The sequence below is a fragment of the Hemicordylus capensis genome, chromosome 1 (genome assembly GCF_027244095.1).
Source record: "Hemicordylus capensis ecotype Gifberg chromosome 1, rHemCap1.1.pri, whole genome shotgun sequence".
In the NCBI taxonomy this organism is placed as follows: Eukaryota; Metazoa; Chordata; class Lepidosauria; order Squamata; family Cordylidae; genus Hemicordylus; species Hemicordylus capensis.
In genome coordinates this window covers 138,281,942-138,293,208 of record NC_069657.1, presented here as the reverse complement: position 1 = coordinate 138,293,208, position 11,267 = coordinate 138,281,942, and positions in this window count along the sequence as shown.

Here is an 11,267-nt window from a genome sequence, read left to right as displayed (position 1 = left end):
TTCTGCTCCAGGGCCTACGCCAACCATGCTATGCCCATGATTTTCATTAATGTATGGTCACATACAACCTCCATAACAGCAGTAGGATCTTTAAGAATTTATTATATTATGCATTAAATGAAGCTTTATCACATGAGTATCAAAAACACACTGAAGAAAAATATATACAGAGGTGCACTGATGCACAGACACATTGCTCTTGCAATGTAATGGCTGGTCCTTCAGAACTGAAGCTAGTCTTGCGTGGAGGCTCCCTTTTGCTAAGCAGGGTCTGCCTTGGTTCCCATCTAGATGGGTGGCTACATGTGGGTGCAGTGAGATATTTCCCTTAGGGGGTGGGGTGGGGGCTGAAGTTCAGGGTTAGCACCCCTGCTTTGCAGGCAGAAAGGAGAAGATAGGGAGCTGCTGTATACTGACTCAGGCCATTAGTCCATCTAGCTCAGTATTGTCTGCACAGACTGGCAGCGGCTTCTCCAAGATGGCAGGCAGGAATCTCTCTCAGCCCAATCTTGGAGATGCTGCCAGGGAGGGAACTTAGAACCTGGATGCTCTTCCTAGAGTGGCAGCTCCATCCCCTGAAGGGAAGATCTTATAGTGCTGTTCTCCCATTCATATGCAGCCAGGTAAATGAATGATTTGCTTAGCAAGGGGGACGAGTCAGGCTTGCTACCACAAGACCAGCTCTGCTCTCTAGGCCCCAAGATCAGTCTCTAGCAGGCTTTCCAGGTAGGGCAGGGAGAGAAGACTCCTGCCTGCCACCTTGGAGAAGCCACTGCCAGTCTGTGTAGACAGCACTGAGCTAGATGGACCAAGGGTCTGACTCAGTATATGGCAGCTTCCTTCCTCTGGGCCCAGGTCCCCAACTTCCTTCCCTCTCCCCCCGCTGCTGGTCCTGGTTCCCCCCTCGAATAGGACCCAGGAGTCCTGCCTCTCCCGCTGCCCCCATCGCGTCAGCCCCACCGGGCCCCCCTTTGCCCCAGGCACCACTCACCTGCCCACTGATGAAGTGACGTTGCCTCCCTGAGCACAATGCAGGCGGATCCCATTCAGCGTCGTGTCATCCTGGCCAGGGAGGAAGCCCCGGTGGGTCTCCAGCTGAGGGGGGAGGAAAGCAAGGGGGGAATTGCAGTTCTGCTCTCCTCTATGCCAATAAGTGCCAGGCCCACAGAAATCAGGTTTATTTCTGTGGGGCCAAGCCATGGGCCGCCACCCCCTCCCCACACAGCTGCATTTTGGTGCTCTCTGTTCTCAGCCGCTGAACTCTAGACTGTAAGCTGTTTGGGGCAATGGCCTCTTTTGTCCTGATGATGGCTACTCTGCAGCAAAAGCATCCGGGAGACAAGGGTATGAAAGCAAAGGGCAAGCAGAAAGGCCAGAGGCTGGACCTTGCCTTGCCCCCCCCCCCCCGCCAGGGCAGGACTTCACCGTCCTCCATGGCTCAGCTTCTCAGGCATGCAGCCTGCTCCCCATAGGAACTCACGCCTGTGGGGAAGAAGGGGTTGTGCCAGTGGGTCTTCACCTTGACAGAGAAGCCATCTGCTTACCCAGAAGGGCAGAACTCTCGCTGCCCCCACTCCCCTGCAGTGCCCCCGTTGGTCACGTTGAGCATCATGCAGTAGAGGCGCCCCACAGCCCCAGGGGCCAGGCAGGCCAGCAGCAGCATCCGGCCAGCAGTCATGCCAGGGGAGGCGGAGGGGGCAGGCCGGCAAGTGGCTGGCTGTACCTGGCACAGCAGGGCAGATTTATATCCGGGCTGGACTGGGCCTCTGTGTGGCACCATGGATGGCCAGGGCAGTGCCAGTGCTGAGGGGATGCAGGGGGAGGAAGAGCTCCACCCTGGCAGGAGCAGGTGGCCAGCCCCCTGGCAGAGCCTAACCATTGTCCCCCACCCTCAGCCCACATCTGCTGAGTGTCTCCCCTCTTGGAGGCCTGGCGGGCTCTGGGGGTGCTTCTGCTTCAGGGGACTCACCAAACTTCATCACACCCCTCAAGAAGGATGACATAGGTTTTGACAACTTAGGGTCTTGGTGGGGATCTCCCCTACAAGGGATGCAGGGGGAAGCCTGACCTGGCCAGGACAGACCCTGAGGAAGAGGGCCTGGATGTATGAGCATTGTAAGAGATTCCCTTTAGGGATTTGAGTTTTAACTTAGGGACCCTAAGGGATTGAATCCCTGCCTTTGTCTTCGAACAAGCCCTCAAATCATTCCCTCCATGCTTGCTCCACCAATGCTTCTCCCCAAATATTTCCTGATAGATAGTACGCTGCCACCACACCCACTTATCAAGAGCTTCTTTCCCCCATCATGGCTTGGGTGAAATTCCAGGGAACTCTCCTTCTCTTTACTATTGGAAAAGTACAAGAAAACCTCCACGTGCAGCATGCTCGTGGTGAGAAGCCTGGTAGAGTTGCTGAACAATCAAAATTTAGACTCTCCCAAGTTAAAAATCCACTCAAGAGGCTTATCAAAATTGCAAGTAGCAGAAGAAAAAAACTTTATTCAAAAACACTACAGATAGTTTCCATCTGAGGCATTCTCAGCTTTTAGTTACAGGTTAAAGAAACACTCAGTAGTTGCAAGAGTCCTTCAAAAAGCACCCCAGTTGCAGAAGGCTCCAAGTTCCCTTCCTGGCAGCATCTCCAAGATAGGGCTGAGAGATTCCTGCCTGCCACTGCGAGTCAGTGTAGACAATAATGAGAAAGATGGCCCTATGGTCTGAATCACTATATGGCAGCTTCCTATGTTTCTAGTGGCACCTCTGGGAGGCTCCCCTTTCTTTTAGGCAGTCTCTAACCTTCCCCTGCAAGTAAGTGTGCAGCTGAAGCGTTGCCCATCTGGATTTCACGAGTGGCAATCCATTGCTGAAATTTCCCCACACTGGGGCACACGTGTGTGGGGCATGAAACTAAAGACTGCAGTGGGGTGGGAGGCTCCAGACCATCCGTGGTTGGGGGTGGGGGGAAAGGGATGGAGGCTGATAAAGTAATGCGTGGGGGTGGGGAGAGAGAAGGTGGACCAGGGTTTTCTTCCTTGGAAGACTGAAGCTTGGGGCCAGCCAATGAGGCTGGCAGCAAAAGCCTCCAAGCACACAGCACATGATGATGGATGGACAGCACTCCCCCCCACTCCGACCCCCGCCAAGATCTGCGGATCAAGGCCTCCAGTCTTGAAAAGGGGATTTGGCAATCTCATGGAGGAAACTCACCTCTTTCTCTTTCTTTCTTTTTAAGTCAAGATGCCTCTGAGTACCAGTTGCAGGGGAGTAATGGCAGGAGAGAGGGCACGCCCTCAAGAGAGAGGGCACGCCCCTGTCAGCACTGTTATATCAACAAACTCGGTAAACAAATGAACAAAAAAACCCCTGTAGTATACCAGTTAGAAGTAACAACAATGTTCATTCGCAAAGGTAAATGAGAGAGTGAAGAATTTACAGAAGGGTAGCTGTATTCTTCTGTTGCAACTTGCAGCGAAAAGGAACAAAGAGTCTTGTAGTACGTCCTGCATGTGTACTTCAGCATAAGCTTTTGTGAACTAGTGTCCACTTTATCAACTGCATGGTTATCCTCAGTTGTCAGATAGATAGAAGGACAGATAGGTAGAGAGAGAAACACATGGGGACAGCGAAAAGGGAGGGGGAATGCAAAAATTGGAGTCAAAGGTCTAGAGAATGGAAGAGGTACAATCATTGATCATTATTATGTAAAGCTACAATGTAAGAGATTAAGTACAGAGACTACTGAGAACAGGAGTAATCCAGCAGTCTGAGATAGGGAGAATGGTTTCCTGTTGGAGTCTAGACCAGTCAATGAGGGACCAAATGAGGATGGAATATGATAGGTAAAAGTCACCAAAATATTTGGCAAAGTTCCCCAGGATTTTCTGGTTAGCAAACTGATCACATGCAGGCTAGATGATAGTATTATTACTTATACAGTATATAGCACTTTTCAACAAAAGTTCTCAAAGTGGTTTACAAGAAAAATAATAATCCTTAAGTAAGTTGGTTCCCTGTCCCAAAAGGGGTCACGATCTAAAAAGAAACAGAAGGCAGACACCAGCAAGAGAAGGTTTATGCTGGGTTTATGAGCCAGTGTGGTGTAGTGGTTAGAGTACTGGACTAGGACCAGGGAGACCTGAGTCCACATCCTTATTCGCCCATGAAACTCACTGGCTGCCTCTGGACATAATGCAAACCGCAGATCCAACAGACCCGCAGTTTGCCTCCATTCCCCTGGTGCGCTCCCAGATGAGAATGGTCTGCAAGGCGGCAAAGGAGGAGGAACTGGCTGCGTGGAGTTGATGTGAGAAAAAACATAACCATGCATACCACTCTGGGCTCCTTGAAGGAAGAGCAGGATATACATGAATACATACCTACCCTGTATGAATTCACAACCAGTTGGAAAATGGTGCTCAAAGAGTAGTGTTCAATGGCTCCTCATCAAAACGGAGGGAAGTTTCAAGTGGGGTTCTACTATAGGGTGTTGTCCTGGGCCTGATACTCTTCAACATATTTGTCAATGAGTTAGATAATGTGATGGAGGGAATCTTCATCAAATTGCAGAATATACAAAACTGAGAGAGACAGCTAACACCTGAGAAGGCAGGTGAGGGTTAATATAAATGATCCTAATAGAACGGAGAACCGAACTAAACAAAATGAAATTAAACAGTAGTAAGTGGACAGCTCTGTACATAGAACGCCTCCCCCCCACACCCAAAGTCAAATGCACAGGTATAAGATGGGGAAATACCTGGCCAAGCCTTAGTACCTATTGAAAGGATCTTGGGATTGCAGCTGATCACAAGCTGTACACAAGCCAGTAGAGTGATACAGCCTCAAAAAAGGCTACTGCCATTTTAGGCTGTATTTATAGAATCACAGGGTAGCATCCACAGGACTCAGTCTTGAACAGGAGTGCTTGGTCCAGAGTTAGGAATTTTGCTTCAGAATATTGCTTTGGAATAAAGGCCCAAAGGAAGGGAAACAATGGGTGCAACCCTCTCCTTACACTCTTCTCAGAACTTGCAAGGAGTATGAGGAAAGAGGAGGCTGCTAGCAACCTTCCCTCCTCTTTGCCCCAGCACCACTTTCAGAGCTTACAAGGGTTGCATTTGAAAGGGGGCGAGTACCATGCAAGGTGGCCTCCTCCCTCACCAACGTACTAGGGTACCATTGTTTAATTGCATAGAGGTGTGGTTCATCCAAACTAAACACGTGGGCGGATGGACCTCTACATTGGCTCAAATACTACTTTAAAGTAGTACTGGACAGTATTTAGAGGAGCAATTTAGATGAACCAAGGATTGGGGTGTTGGGAGGGGAGGAGATATACGAGTGCTCATGATGCTCTCACAACTTTATTACATGGGGCAGGCCAGCTGGGCAAATAATAATTTGAACTAGCCCAATCTACATTCCATGTTAAAGTCCGGTGCCAACTTGAGTCAGGGAGTTCTCCAGTCAGTGAAGCCATACATTGTTTCAGTGTATGGTAAAATTTATTACTTTAGTCATAATTAATTTTGAAAACCCAGACATTTGAAATAAAATGTACATAAAGTATTTTTTAAATCATCCATTCTTTGTCTTTTTTAAAAAAAAATCCAGTTTCTGCTTCATGTAAACCTGTCACAAGATTCATGAGAAAAATGCTTTTTGAATTGGAAGCGGGACTTAAGAATGAAATTTCTTAGTATACAAGTGATGAACTTGTGGAAGGAGAGGTGGTTTTGTGGTAGCAAGCGTGCTAAGCAGGGTCTGCCCTGGTTGCATCTGAATGGGAGACTTGATGTGTGAGCACTGTAAAGTATTCCCCCTAGGGGTTGGAGCCGCTCTGGGAAGAGTATCTAGGTTCCAAGTTCCCTCCCTGGCTTCTCCAAGATAGAGCTTCCTGCCTGCAACCTTGGAGAATCCGCTGCCAGTCTGTGAAGACAATAGTGAGCTAGATGGACCTATGGTATGACTCAGTATATGGCAGCTTCCTATGAATATGCCTTCAATGCTACACTTAAAATGAGAGCGTTTGTCTCCAAGTTATCGATTTTCAAACATATTTTTGGCATGCAAGTGGTGGTAATTATTTTTTCATTTGTTTCCTCTTTTGCAGTTATACCTCCTTAATACAAACTTATTGATTTAAGAAAAATATTTTAATATCCGCATACTGGACTTGCAATTCAGAAGCACATGAGTTTCACAAGAGCATGCTTTCTAACTGACCAGCTCTACAGTATGTTACCCTGTTCTATGCATTAATCTGCACCACACAGAGAGACATTAATCTTTAAATGTGTAAATGCAAAGTGCGAGCTGTTCGTTTCAAGGAAAATTTTGCTACAAATATCCAGACAGTTCAAAAGAAGTGAACTATTGGGTCGAGGGGAGAGGGGCTGCTATTTTCTTTGTCCACATTCACCACAGGAGGCTCTTACACTGTTGGACAAGCAGGCTGACGAGCGAGTATTTTGCTCAGTGAGAGATCCCTAGTACTGTCAGTTACTTTTAATTTCCCTTCCTTCCCTCCCTGGAGGCTTTTACACACATAGTTTTTACTTCAAATTTCCTCCGGAATGGCGTGTGCCAGAGTCCACATATTAGCTGCATTTACCCCAAAGTCCGGGTGGGCTATCAGGGACCAGTACAGACATGACTCAGTTCCCACCCCCCCACCCACCCCCGGCCGAATCGAGGCTGTGTATTCTGGCTTAGCCCAAAGTATGTCCGGCTTTTTAAAAATCCTCTAGTTTCAGTGGCTTTTGGGGTGGGGGGACCCCCAGGGCTTTTGTTATGACCCACTGCTTCTCCCTTGATGTGTGGAGTGGCCATGGCATTTTCCAAAACTCAGTGAAGGTGAGTTTGACAGCTGTGTTTGGTGTGGTCTGCTCTGAGTATTTGCAATTGCAAGTGCTGGTATGTGTGTGGGGGGGTGGGGAGGTTCTGGTGCCTCTGGTTGATGGGGGTGGGTCAGGGTCCTGGATCTGGGATCATGACAGGATGCAGGGCACCACTGGAGGGAACCTTACTGAGGGCTCCTTCAAATCTGGCAACAGCCTTGGATCAGAACAATGCTGGTGGCTATATTGAAGGCTTTGGGGACTAGATCTGATCCCTTGGCTTCTAGTTGCTCATCTTTACTACAGAGTGTATCACTTTCCCTACTCCCTGTATCACTTTCCCTACTCCCCAGATGTGGACTCCTAATGCGGAGGACTCTAGGAATCCTCTCATATCAGTGCTAGTGCATGTGTTAGATCCATGCCATTATCTTTGTCATTGTTCCAGTGTATCCAGGGCAACTACAAGGCCAATCCATTCTAGACTGGAAGGACCTACTCTGAGAAGAACAAAGGAGTGGTTTTGGCTTTATCTCTAACTGTGAAACAGAAATGAAACAAAAGCAACCAGTATTACGATTCTTAAATTTATTATCTAAAAATGAAAACCTTAATATGCCAGAGCTGAGCAGGGTTAGGGATTTGCTGGCACCAAAGACTGGCCACAGGCATGACCAAATGATGTCAACAGTGCTAAAATTCTCACTTTGTTTGGTGCACCCCTCATGAGTGAAGGGGATCCAGCTAAGACACCTTGCCTAAGGACTGCTCCAAAGAGTGGGACTATATCCTATATGTTCCAAGCATTGTGCTTTGCCTTACAGGCATGATTTAGAGCTTGTTCTTAAACCTTTTGTTTTTACATGTGTGAACCTGAGGCATTAAACTCTCCCGTCACTTTAACCCTTTTGAGCCTGAAGCAGCAGTGCCTGTTTTCTTTCTTTCTTTCTTTCTTTCTTTCTTTCTTTCTTTCTTTCTTTCTTTCTTTCTTTCTTTCTTTCTTTCAAGCTCCCTCTACCTAGGGATGAAAAGTCAATGATATAGCCCACTCCTGACAGCATCTGTTTTGGGGAGGAGAGTGGCCTTGTGGTGGTGAGCATGAATTGTCCCCTTTGCTAAACAGGTTTGGTTTGCATTTGGATGAGAGACTATATGTGAGAGCTGTAAGATACTCCCCTTATGGGGCTATAGCTCAGTGGAAGAGTAGAAGTTCCCAGGGTCAGCCCCTGGCAGCTCCAGATAGGGCTGGGAGAGACTCCTGCCTGTAACCTTGTAGAACCACTGCCAGTGAGTGTGAATGTAGATAATACTGAGGTGGATGGTCCAATTCAATACAAGGCTGCTTCCTATGTTCTTAATCTGTGCACATTTCATGCAGTCAAGGGATGGCTTGTGCACACATGTACACCCCTTTCAGTACTTGACATTTTGTAGCTGAACATGTGAACGGATTCCACTGAAAAAGCACTGGTTGACATCCTGACTACCTCAGCATATGTGCTTCTAACTTCAGTGTGCATATGGTGGTAGCCCCCATACTGATCCCTACATTTCCAAAGTGTGGAAATGAAAAACTTGTGCAGGAGTACAATTTTTTTTCAGAGCTCCCCCAGGCTCCAGAAGTGCTCCATTAGAGTGGAAACACATGCTTCCAATGACCAGGAAATGGGGCTTTGCACTCCTCCTTGTCCCAGTCCTATTGTCATGTTGCATCCCCACACCCCCACTACAGGACTCACCAGGTCAGTTGAGGGCAGGAGAGGTCTCAGGCAGGGCCTGCTGATGTCCCTGGGAGGTGGGTGTCAGAAGAACATACAGCAAACTGGGGACTTCAGCAGCAGTCTGGGTTCCGGCAGAGTCAGCAGGAGGGTGAGCAGGTCCTCAAGGATCAGGCAAAGGTGAGATAGAACTGCCCGGTGCTGGTATAAAAACTCAGGAGGGAAGCACCTATGTGAGCCAGTGTTGCCAGCAAGGGCTCCAAGAAAGGAAGTTGCTTAAGTAGCCTTGCAGGGAGCCATGCCTTGTCCAGGTGTTTAGCAGCAAAAAAAATCCTGCTCTAGAAGAGTATTTCTGCTATTCCTTTCCTGAGGAGACCTGTCAGGCTCCAGACCCCAAAGGAGCACTTCTGCACCTTTGTTGGAAGGCCTCTCTAGCCTGGTACCACCTGTGGGTCGTGGAGCTTGACTGGGGATCCCAGAAGCATCTGGGGGGCAGTGCTGAGTCTAGGGGTCTCTCTGGTACGGAAGCCTCTAGGGAGGTTATGGGACCAGTGGTGTCTTCCATGGGTTCCACCGCAATTGGAGGTGTGTCGGGGTTAGGTTCTTCAGGTTCCTCCCTGTGAGGTGATGAGGAGGGATCCTGGGGACCTTCGGTCTGAGTGAGGATGGGTGGCTCCAGGGACAGTTCAGACAGAGGGTCTTCAGCAAGGGCCAATAGTGGAGCAGGTTCAGAATCTGCATCTGGGGTTGCTCTGGCCAGTCTTCATCTTCTGAGGACTCCTCTGATTCCTGGGACCCAAATCCTTGGGTTCAGAGCAGGTCCCAGGCTGGGCTCCAACACCTATGGGGCTTCTTTTTGACCCATTGTCTGCTCATCTATCCTTAGACATATATTCAACTTGTTTCCCTCCGCACTCCTCCATTTATTCCCTCTTTTTTCTCTCTCTTCATGTTTAAATTGCTTCCTGAACAGTTTTTTAACTTCTAAGCACTACACTGTATTTTAACGTAAATTCAGTCTGGATCAAATCATGCAAGAATAAGGGATGGTCATCTGTAGGCTTTGGATGCGCTATGAACCACAGATGCTGGGGGGTGGGAGTGGGGTCAGGAACAGGGGACAATCATTTCCCAGTGCTGCCACATTTGTAGGTATCAATTCCAATGAAAGTTAAATGGGCATCTGCTGTCTCTATCCTAACAACAACAAATTAAAAAGGGACATGAGGCTATTTAACAGCTACATGTTCTCTGAGGTTCTGAGCATCTATGGATCACATGAAGCAAGTACGTAATTAATTCAATTTTAACCTGAAAACAAAGCATTATGCTCCCCCCACCCCAATTAAATGATGGAATGTGCAACTTATTTCAAATACTGATTTCCCCCTAGGCAGTACAATACTGTGGCCAGTGCTGCAAATGGGGCTGGGTGTCATCCCATTACTTTTCAGGCAGACTTAAAATGAATCTGCTTCTTTTCAACACATGAGTGTGGCCTAGCCAACCCGCTTATTTAATGGATTTGTAATCCCACTTCTTTCCCCGCTCTATTTTGAGCACTCATAATCTCTGGCAGAAACAATGAAATACTGCAGTAGCCTAAATCCAGAGTACTGCTTTAGGCATGTCTGGGGGGTATATTTGGCCAAACCCAACTGAACAGCTATCCTTCAGGTAGTATCATACATTATTTGAAACTTCCCCATCCATTTGAAGAGTAGCTTGCTACAAGCATGGGCAGAATGGCTCTTTCGTGATGCGAGGCCTCAGGCAGCAGATTACTGGGTGCCAGTGAGGTGGCAAGATGTCTGCCTGTCCCCTCCAATTTTAAAAGGGGGGGGAAGAGAGGGATAAGGGTCTAGGCAAGGGGGGCAGCTTTTGGCACCCTGCCTCAGGTGCAAAGAGATCTTGAGCCATCACTGATATTGGCGGGGGCAGAGTATAGATGTTTCAGAAACTCAAGTCCAAAGCTATGCTTGATATGCTGAGCTAGCCATGCAGTTCTCTGGGGGGTGGGATAAAGGTGTAGGCAAGAGGGGCAACTTTTGGCACCCTCTACTTTGGCTCCATCTATTTCTTGAGATAAATGACCTCAGAACGGTGGTACATCTGGTAAACTCCAGACTTGACTACTGCAATGTGCTCTGTGTGGGGCTGCCTTCAGATAATCTGGAAAATACAGTCGGTACAGAATGCGGCAGCCAGGTTGGTCTCTGGGTCATCTCAAGGAGACCATATCATTCCTATACCAAAAGAGCTACACTGGCTCCCAATAGGTTTCTGGGCAAAATACAAGGTGCTGGTGATAACCTATAAAGCCCTGAACAGCTTAGGCCCAGGGTATTTAAGAAAACGTCTTCTTCGCCACAAGACCCACCGCCCATTAAGATCACCTGGAGGTTTTTCATACATGGCTCTATGGCTCGGGGTATCTGAAGAGCAAGCGAGGGATTAGATGGACCATTCACATAGCCATCAGCACCTCCTCCACATAGTCATCAGACACCTTCGGAGAAAGCAGAAGCCCTGGAGTTTTTTCCCCAAAAGCTGCTGGAAATAGAGGATTGTTTTTACTCTGGACATAACTCAGGCTAAGCCAGAATTTGCAGCCTCCCTTTGGAGAAAAAACAAAGCCCTGTCTGTCCTGGTCCCTGATAGCCCACAGGGAGGTCGGGTTAAATCCAGCTAATATGTGGACTGGCACACT